The sequence below is a fragment of the Mus musculus genome, chromosome Y (assembly GCF_000001635.26).
Source record: "Mus musculus strain C57BL/6J chromosome Y, GRCm38.p6 C57BL/6J".
In the NCBI taxonomy this organism is placed as follows: Eukaryota; Metazoa; Chordata; class Mammalia; order Rodentia; family Muridae; genus Mus; species Mus musculus.
The window spans coordinates 87,577,402-87,587,659 of record NC_000087.7 but is presented as its reverse complement, the minus strand read 5'-3'; positions in this window follow the sequence as shown (position 1 = coordinate 87,587,659).

The window sequence follows — 10,258 nt, the reverse complement described above, 5'->3', positions numbered from 1 at the left end:
CAAAACAAAAAATAAAACAAAAATACAAAACAAAACAAAACAAAACAAACAAACAAACAAAAAAACAGGAACTCTAAAAAGACCATTAAAAATTCTAAAAACACTTTAAAAATGCCCTAAAATTCCCCAAAATCTCAAGAACCCTAAAAAGACCTTAAAAATTGTAAAAGCAAAAAAAACCAAAAAAAAAACAAAAAACAAAACAAACAACAACAACAACAACAACAACAACATGTCTTTAAAAAGTTGCCTGAAACACTGAGGAAACCCTAAAATTATTCTTTATATGAAAGAACCTTAAAAAAAATCCTAAAAGACATAATTAAAACTTTACAAACCCTAAAGAAAAATCTAAAATTCTAAAGAGAACTCAAGAAGTCTTACTAAAAAAACAAATGAAACAAAGAAACAAAATATAAAACAAACTAATGAAAAAAAAAAACCTAAAACTCTAAAATAACCTTAAAAAAAATAGAACCCCAAAAAAGACACTAAAAACCGCAATGCCCCAAAACCCTGTGTACTGTGGCATGAGAATTGGCACACACGAATATATTAAATGAACAAATGAATTTGAATAAATAAATACAAATATTTTGACTTTAGGCCATGTTTCTGCTATAAGCATTAAAGTTGGCAAAATCAGAGCTGGCAAGAAGGCTCAGCAAGTCAAATTTCTTTTTTTGCTCCCTGGCATCTGGATTTCAAGGACTGAATCCATATGGGAGAAAGGTAGAATTTCACTGAGTTATTCTTATACACAATAAACAAGCAAAAATAATCAATCTGTAATAATTAAGGCCAAATGTTGGCTATTGCATTAACTGTGGTGGAATTAGAACTGGTTATGCTATAAATGTTGCTGAATTCCAAATTGGTTGATGAATGAGTTTTACTGGGATTCCTTACAGGAATAAGTGTGAGGGGTTACTTACAGGAGCAGAAATGACTCAGGGACAGCTGCACCACCAAAGCCCACCCCACTATGGTCCACAAAAACGGGAACCTGGAGAATAGAGCAGACAGCTCAACAGGTTGGAGAGAATCCTTTCAATGTAGCTCAGTGGATCTAAACCTCTTCCAGGCAAGGTAGCTCCAGCTCCCTCTTGTTTCTGCTTCTTTCAGACAACTAGTCTCAACTTCACCAAGACTCTGTAAGACCCCCAAAGCTGGGCCTCCACTCAAGTCCCAGGATGAGCTGCCCAGCACCCCAAAGACTCAAGAGAAAACCACACCTAATGCAAACTGCAAGAGGTTTTATTATCAGGTAGCTGAGGAGGAACTCCTTCTGCCATGCAGGGCAGGGGAGTTTGACCCTGAGCAGTAACATTACAGGACTTTAACAGCTAGCTGAGGAATTGGAAGAAGTTGGAAGGAGAGTTGGCTATAGGTGGGGGTATAGTGGGGGAGTAGTCTGCACCTCCTCTCTATATCCATATCTTTGTAGGTCTTCCTACAATTATCGCATCTCTGGCTGTAAGGCACAGAAACAAAAAGCCTTTTGCTGGCAATAGAATACAAAGAGCTTCTTTCTGATGTTTATTTAGAGATCAAGGGAAAAAAAAAAGGTTGGGAAATGTCCAGGGGCTCTTCCTTCCAGGGATAAATGCTATAAGACAGGGTCTCACATACCCTACTCCTTCTAGTAAATAGTTCTAATATTAGAACTAGGAAAATTAAACCTCTGGCCCAGCTGTCAAATAAAGCCAACATGAGGTCACATCTTCAGAATTTGTTACATTGAGAGCCCCAGAAGCGCTTTAATGAGACTAAAGAGTTTCTCACCAGAGGTGGGATGGAGGGAGGAGGTTCAGTTCCTGAGCCAAGGCCAGTTAGTGCAAGCAGGGCTGGGTCAGTGGGCCTCGGTGGGGCCAATAGGAGGAGCCAGACACAGGCTGGAGGAGCAGCAGCAGAGCTTGTCACAAGCACCAGTTAGGGTCCTTTTCGTCTGGGTTTATGGTTGTTAGAAAGGTGGTGTCAGGCCAGGATAGGATGCTCTATTTGAAATTGATGTGGTCCCATTGTGGTTCCTGGTACCTATGTATTGTTTGTTTGTTTGTTTGTGTGTGTGTGTCTGTGTGTCTGTGTGTCTTTGTTTGATTTTTTTTCAGCAATTCCCAGGAATCATTTTTGATCAGTTATAGGGCCTTCAAGTGAGCTGGCAGGGGTTGGGAAAAAGGAACACCAGGTCAAACATTCTCCCTGCTTCATTAGGTCTCCCATGGAGGAGTTCAAAGGGTGTAAGTATAAATTTCCCTGGGAACAAGGCGAAGGTTAGGAGTGTTGTCCAATCTTTTCTGCTGGTCTCTAAAGCCAATCTAGTTAAGGTTTACTTTAATGTTCTCTTTATCTGCTCTACCTGTCCTGAAATCTGGGGTCTATAAGCAATTGTCTTATCTGAGCAACGAAGGAGGGTATGTTGTCTGATGAAATTACCTTAGGGATGTCAAATATTGGGAAAATTTCCTCTAATATCTTCTTTACCATGACATTGGTGGTCTCCTTCTTAGTGTGGAAGGCTTCCATTCACCCTGAAAAAGTGTCTAAAAAAACTAATAAATATTTATTACTGTACTTGGCTGGATTAACGTCAGTAAAATTTATTGCCCAGTATGCCCCTAGCGGGTCACCTCTTAGCTGCTTTCCCGGGGCGAAGCCTGAATTTTAACTGTTAGCAACAGAGTATTCCCGGAAGACTGACAAGGGAATAAAACACCCAGTTCTAAGAGCCTTTTGAGGTGAGGTCTGATGCCCTTGAAGGCCTCTTTGTTCATGGGGTATTATCATACCCCAATAGGAGTCGCACCAGCTTTGAGCATCACAACGATGGGGGCACCCTTTTTGTCATTTTTATACCTGCAGTCTCTGGCCAGGCTTGAGGATATCTCTCTAACCAGTTCCCTTCTAGAACTTTTCTCTAACAGGTTTGAGGCTCACTTTATCTATATTAGTTTTCTGATTTTCAAGCTAAAATTATAGAGATGGTGGAATCCAAGAGACTGAAGTTCCTTCTGAAAAGAAACTTATGTGGGCTTTTATTTTGATAGTAAGTCTCTCCCCAACAATGGGGTGGAGCATTCAGGAATGATGAGAAAGTAATGAGTTACTTGGCTTCTTCTTAAATCAACTTTATTATCAGTGGTCCAAGAGTATGGATTCTGACAAGTAGCCACTATTACTACAGTTTTCTTGTTCTTCAATTTCCCCAGTGGCTCTTTCAGGACTAAAAATTCTGCTCTGGTATCAACAAGGAAATATGTTGTGGTCGCCTCCACAGTTAGGATTACCCTAGGCTCGGGGAGGGGGGCCTGAGGCCCATCTGCCCTAGGCATTGTCATCTGGGTTAAGGACCTTGGGAGGACTGATATCTATTTTTTTTTGGGGGGGGGCAGTCTTTTGCCCAGTGTCCATTTTTTTTTTATTGGTCCTTATCTAGAGGTGGTTGCGAAGGTCCTCTGGAGTTTTGACATCTTCTTGGTGCTGTGTTACCCAGGTACACTGTCTGCCTACATCCTCCTCCCTTTCTATAATATTCCTTATCACCTGGAATTATGTCTAAAACCCTAGTTAAATTTCTTACAGCCTTCTATCTCGTATAATTTATCTTTTTTCAGACTCTCTCTTTACTCTTTCTCTTTTTTCTTCTCCAGTCTCTCTCTTATAGTACACTTTCTCTGTCTCCTTAACCAGATCTTTCAAAGATAATATTTGCAGACTCTATAGACACTGTAACCTTTTAATGTCAGAAGCAGACTGGCCAATGAAAGCCATGGCCATCGCTGCCTGCTGGCCCTCTGATGTAGGGTCAAAGTGAGTGTAAGGCCTGTATGGTTCTAAGAGGTGCTCAAAAAAAACACTGCTGGGTGCTACTTTTCCTCTTGTAGGATCCCTCTTACCTTGGCAAAATTAGTGGGGCACCTGCCAGCTCCTTTCAGCCCTGTTACTAGAGCCCAGAGGAAAACTGTCAACTGCCCCCTACTGTGAGGACTTTCAGGGTCCCAGTCAGGACTTGTCAGAGGCAAGCCTGCATCTATTTCATTCAGAAGATGACAGCCATTCATTGACCCCTAGCATGTTCTTTCTGGCCTCCAGCAGTATCTTTTTTTTCTCCTCTGTGGTGAAAAGAATGCTCAAATTCTGTTGACAGTTATCCCTAGTGGGCTGATGAGAGAACATGAGAGATTACATTAGATGAGTATGGCTAGAGGGATTTCCAGAAAAGGGGGCATGATATGCCTTCAAATTATAGGATCAGTAGAGGAAAATGGCCAGTACTAAAGGGACTGCAGTTGTCTGGGTTCTGATGGAGGAGGGCCGTAAGTATATAAAGGCAGCACTGTGCAGTCTGTTTCCTCTAGGTTCCGAGCTCAACAGCCTCAGGTTCCAGCTGCTGGTCCCACCCCCAAATCTCCAGCGGCACCTCAGACATGTTGAGAGGTCTGGGAGGGGACGAGTTGGGGATATGGTGGTAGGGTGTTATGCCATTGTGGAGGTTCTTCTAACTCTGGATATATCTTTGTGGGAGCCAGGGTTGCAGTTCAGACTCCACTATTTTTATCTTAGTTTTTTTTTTTTCTCTGAGTGGCAGAGAGTTAGGTCTCAGGAGTCTGGCTTTTTCCACTGAACTCAAGGTTTCAACAAGGATGGGGGGGATCCTTGGCTAAATTTTTTTAGATGAGATTCTATGGCACTTGATTTGGTTGAGACCCTGGTCCCCTCTGCCTAAACAACATTTTTAAGGGCAGAAATCACAATCAAATCAAGAGTGTCCTCTGGTGTTAAACCAACACCAAAAGCGTGCCATTCCCTAGAGCAGAAAGTTCTTCAAAATCTCTTTCTGACATCTACAGACGGGTTGTGAATCCTAGTCTTAATTTCAGTCCAAATCACAAGACTCATACGAGGGGAGTGCTAAGAGTCTGTCTCATTGTCAGAGTCACATTCAGGGAGACAAACAAGATATACACACAATAATTTACGATAACTGCAACCAGTACCCAATCAGACAGCCGAGTAAGCACACTCTTAACTTTGCACCCAGTAACAGAAACAGATGACTGAGTGAGCACACTCTCACTTGGCACCCAGTAACAGAAATGGATTGCTGAGTGAGCACCTTTCAATTGGCACACAGTAACAGAAATAGATGGTTGAGTGAGCACCACTCAATTAGCACCTAGTAACAGAAACAGACGGGTGAGTGAGCACAGTCTCAATTGGCTCCCCGATGGGAAATACCCAGGCATCCCTGGAGCTCCCTCAGACCTTCTGGGATGTCTCCCAGGTTGGCAGGCAGTTACTCCTGACACGTCTGTCAGTAACACTCCCCTCCATCCCAGACAGGGAATTTGTTGCTCTCATGTGCACAGGCTACTGTAAACTAAGAATACAAAATTCAAAAAAAGCCTGCAGACAAAGACATAGACAAAGACATAGACAAAGGCAGGATCTTACCTCTCAGCGGGGATTTCTGAGAACTGGGATAGGCCACAAATCTCAGCAAATGAGCACCCACATGTAAGACCACCAAAAGCTGGGCCTCCACTCAAGTCCTAGGATGAGCTGGCCAGCACCCCAAAGACTCAAGAAAAAACCCCCCCTGATGCCAAATTCAAGAGTTTTTACTAAATCTAGCTGAGGACAAACTCCTTCTGCCTTGCAGGGCAGGGGAGTTTTACCCTGAGCAGTAAGAACAGGGGGTTTTAACAGCTAGATGAAGAATTGGGAGGAGTTGGGAGGAGAGTTCGGAGGAGATGGGGAGAGTTGGGAGGAGTTGGGAGTAAACTTGGCTATGGGTGGGGAGTAATCTGCATATCCTCTCTATCTCCATATCCCTATAGGTCTTCCTACAATTATCACATCTCTGGCTGTAAGGCACAGAAACAAAAAGGCTTTTTGCTGGCTATAGAGAACAAAGAGCTTCTTTCTGAATGTATTTTAGAGATTAGGGAAAACAAGGTTGGGGATTGTCCAGGGTTTTACCTTCCAGGGAGAAATGCTCTAAGCCTTGGCCTCATATTTCTCTTTTGTACCTCATCTTTCTGCATATGAGAGGGACTCTCAGCTTTTATTCCTTTCTCTGGCAGGGAGAAGCCTACTGACTTTTGTCAGTTTGAGGGACTCCTTGAAGCTCTTTGAAGGTGTTTGCCTTCCTGCTTAAAGAGCTTCCTGGATTTCTTTTGAGTTGTTTATCTCTCTGCTTAAGGAGCTTCCTGTAGGGTGGAAGGTTTCAATCCTCTGAGGATACTATTATACAAATGTATATTAAGGGCTTTTGGAGTTATAGTAGTAATAAATTCAATGTTTCTTGTATTGTACAGTTAATAATTTTATGTCACAAAATAATATTATACTAATAATTATTTAAACTGTGTCTTATACTGCTAATATGGTTTCACATATACATGGGAGTTTGGTAGCCTCAGGACTCTGTCCAGGTAGCTGGATCATGTTAATCAATTTTACACTCAGATTGCCATTCATTTTATTTTTAGTTGCCAATTTCAAGGGCACACCATTTACTTTGCGACTACCAGTACTTTAGATTTTTTTTTTTTCATGACAGGGTTTCTGTGTATACCCCCAGCTGTCCTGAAACACACTTTGATCAGCAGCCTGGCCTCGAACTCAAAAATCTGCCTGCCTCTGCCTCCAAAGTGCTGGGATTAAAGTCAAGTGCCACCACCACCTGGCTAGTACTTTAGATTTCTAAATGGTCCCCTCTGGTAAGTTGGAACAGGAAGAAAATTGTACAGCTAGTCCCCAAAACACACAATCCTGATTAGGTGAGAAAAAGTATAATCGAGGCTGTGTACCCAACATATCCAGTATAGCCCACAAAGGGCATGGTACCTGATACCTGCATTGACATTTTTTTTCGGTCCTGTCAGAGATTAGAGAAACTAGACAAGGAATAGATGTTTTGTTCAAAGTGGTTTGGGAATCCACACCATTGAATTTCCCAAGTGACTGCATTAAAGAATGTTTGGCCCAGGCATGTGGGGCTTCCAGCTGAAGTTTAAATCACCCTTCCATTAGGTAGGTCAGTTTTCCCCAACAACTTAAGTATTAGTTCAATTTTGGTTTTGGATTTGTCCAGGATCTCATTATGTAGGTCAGAGTAATCTGGAACACACTGTGTAAACCAGGCTAGCCTCAAAATCACAGAGGATTCTGACTCTGGAGTGCTTAGGTTTAAACACATGTGCTATTACCACTCCTAGTCCCAATAATTGAAGTTTTAGTGAGTCAAAATTTGTAGCAGGACCGGGGAACCTTGTCTCATACAAAGGATTACAGGAATCCAGTTCTTTTTTTTTTTTTTATCTATCCAGGCCATAGTTCTTCCATGTTAGTTTTTTCACATGCATGGCCAAAATACACCCTTAGCTACTGGACTCTAGTGTCTACCAGGATGCCGCACATGCACACTGTAGTGAAGTCTGCTTGGCAGTCCAAGAGCCCTGGAAGCACTCATGAGTCAAAGAGTTTCAAAATGAACTCAACTCCTGGAGCTTTGGCATTCTCATAACCCACATATTCATACCCTATCCCCTTGTTAGTCTGGTGTACAGATCCATGTGCTCTCTTTTAGTAATATCTTATTATAAGTGCCTTTTAAGATTGATTTCTGACATAGCTAAGCCTTTGCCAGTGTTCCAATGTCCTAGAAAGTCCTTGAGCTGACCATGGGTTTGGAATTCAATGTTGCCTATTCAGTGACATTCAGAATTGCCTTTGGTATTACACTATCACTTAGAATAAAAGCCAAATCACTCCCACATACAGGAATTTACAATGGTTTAGGCAGTAGATCTGGCTGTGGTTTTAGGGTAATGAGATGGTTAGCTAGAGCCAAACTCCCTAATTAGAAATATGACTTGGGTGTGAAAGCCATTGCCCTAGGAGTGTAAGACCTCACACCTGGCTTCTAAGACTTTAGGTGACCTTAGATAGGGCTGACTTTGTCTCAGTTGTTTTATTGACCAGTTCCTGCCTGTCTTTGTGTTTACATTCCTCTGTTTTGTGTAAGAGCCATTAAGCACCCAGTAACCTCATTTGTACTTTGCCAATGTGTCACCTAACTTCCCTATTTTCTTGTGTATAAAAAGTTTGATGCTCAATTTGACAAATGACATTCAGATAGTACACAATCTCACGTGTTCATCTTTCTGTCATTCGCAGACTCTTTTGCCCATCTCGGACTAGTGACTCTTTCCATGCAGAAAGAGGGACCCAGAGGGTCTGTGGCAACAGGACCAAAAACAGATTTCTTGCTATGGGAGCAATGAGAAATGGGCTAATTTTTATTTCCTCATGAAAAGAATGGAAGATCTGGATGTCACTTAATGCATGATAGAAACTCTCTTGACATTTAACACAGACCCTGTGATCGTGCCCTTTCCAATCTGCCAGCCAGTATTCTGTCAGGGGTTTCTTAAGTTAGTGATATTGAAATTAGAATGTTTCCAGGTCCCTAGTTGACAGTCTGATGCAGAAGGCTCCTTTTGAAGGAGCACCATTTTTGCACTTGTAGTGCCAGGTTGTTCATAAGATGTGCTTCCAGTAGGAAATGTAAAAATGGGCTTTAGGGGTACATCTGGCCAGAGTTGAAGGATGTTCACATATATAGTTATCATTTAGCCTGTATGCCCACTCTGAGTGCTACCACTGACTCAATAAAGTTGATCAGCCATAATCTAGGTTTGCAGAGACATATAAAATTATTGACACTGGTTGTCCTAGGTTAGAGAATAGTAACTTTTGGATCATTTGTCCCTGTCCTAAGGGATGGCTCTGGTCGTCTTGTCATTCCACTGTTGGGGAAAACTGCATATCAAAAAATAATGTCTCCCATGTTGGTAGATGGAGTATGTGATTTTTTTTATACTTGAAAAGTGGATGTGACAAATGAAGCTGGGTCCAAGTAAATCCTTATCCCAAATGAGTCAGACAAATACAGTAGATAACAGAATTAGCAGGCTGGGCCCACAAAGCAGGGGAAGATCAGTCCAAGCAAGTAGTTAAAAAAAAAAATCTGTTCATGCTGTAGGCAGCCAGCACCTAAAAGATGGTGCTGGTCTCCGGTACACCATCGCAGTAAACAACAGCACTGAGCAGGTGCTAGACCAAATCTGGCACCAACCCCTCCTGAGTGGGTGCATGCAAATTAACATGTCTGCAGACTGACCAACCCTAGCAGGACGCATAGCCCTCCCCAGTGCTGGGGTGTATTTAAGCAGTCCTCCCTGGGTTCCTGGGGTTCCTGTAGCATTGAGGCATTCCTGCTCTTAAGCTGTTGAAAAGAATTCAACTGTGTTGAATTCTCTTTACCAGGAAGAGGTAGGCGAAACATCACCCCAGCAATTGTGTTCCTCTTTTCTTGCCTTTGGGAGGGCCTCAGCAAACCTAGCGCTTTCTGAGCTTCCTAAAACTTGGAAGTTTTATTTGCTTCTGAGTTGTAGGATCCTCCATCCTCCTTATAGGAAAAAATGTATGAGAATTTTGCTTCCTATAAAAACCCAGCAATGTTATATGTGTAGTTTTTTTTATTTTGTTTTGTTTTAATCTCATGTCTGTCCCCAGCTGCAGATAGTTTTTGTTTGAAATTCTAGTGATTCTTGAGAGTGAATAAAAGAAAGAGCTCCTGAGAGGACCTAGGGCAGATGCTGCTCCTGCTGCACCTGCTTTTGTTATCACAGGATTAAATGAGCAATGCTCTTGTCAATGGAGCAAGTTTGTGGATTTATTTGTGTCAAAGGGCACTGATGGACATACATTGTTGCAAGGAGAAAAACAAGTGCATAATTTAGCATTCTTAGTGATTAGGTAAGGTTAGGTTATCTGAATTTATCTGAAGGCCAAGCCAAATGAAATGTTGTTTTGATTCCTTTTTGGGAATACAAAAATCCATGTCTCAAACTAATATTTGTAGATTTTGTCAGTTGCTTTTAATGTGTTAGTGTTATGAAATATTACATGGCAAGGGAATACATTTGCTGGACCCATGCATGTTGTGACCTTCAGAAATTACACCACGGAACAGACCTGGTATAAAGGGAATGATTGGGAGAGGGTAGAGGAGTGAGGAAATGGGGGAGGTATAGAGGCATAGAGGCCGAAACAAAACAATTAGGTCAGAAAAATGTGGGGCAAAGAACAGATAGAGGGCTAGCTGAAAACAAAGAGAGAGACAGAGCTATAGAAACAAGAACAATGGGAACAGAGAGGTTGGGCCTAGAACAGAGAGAGGGGGCTA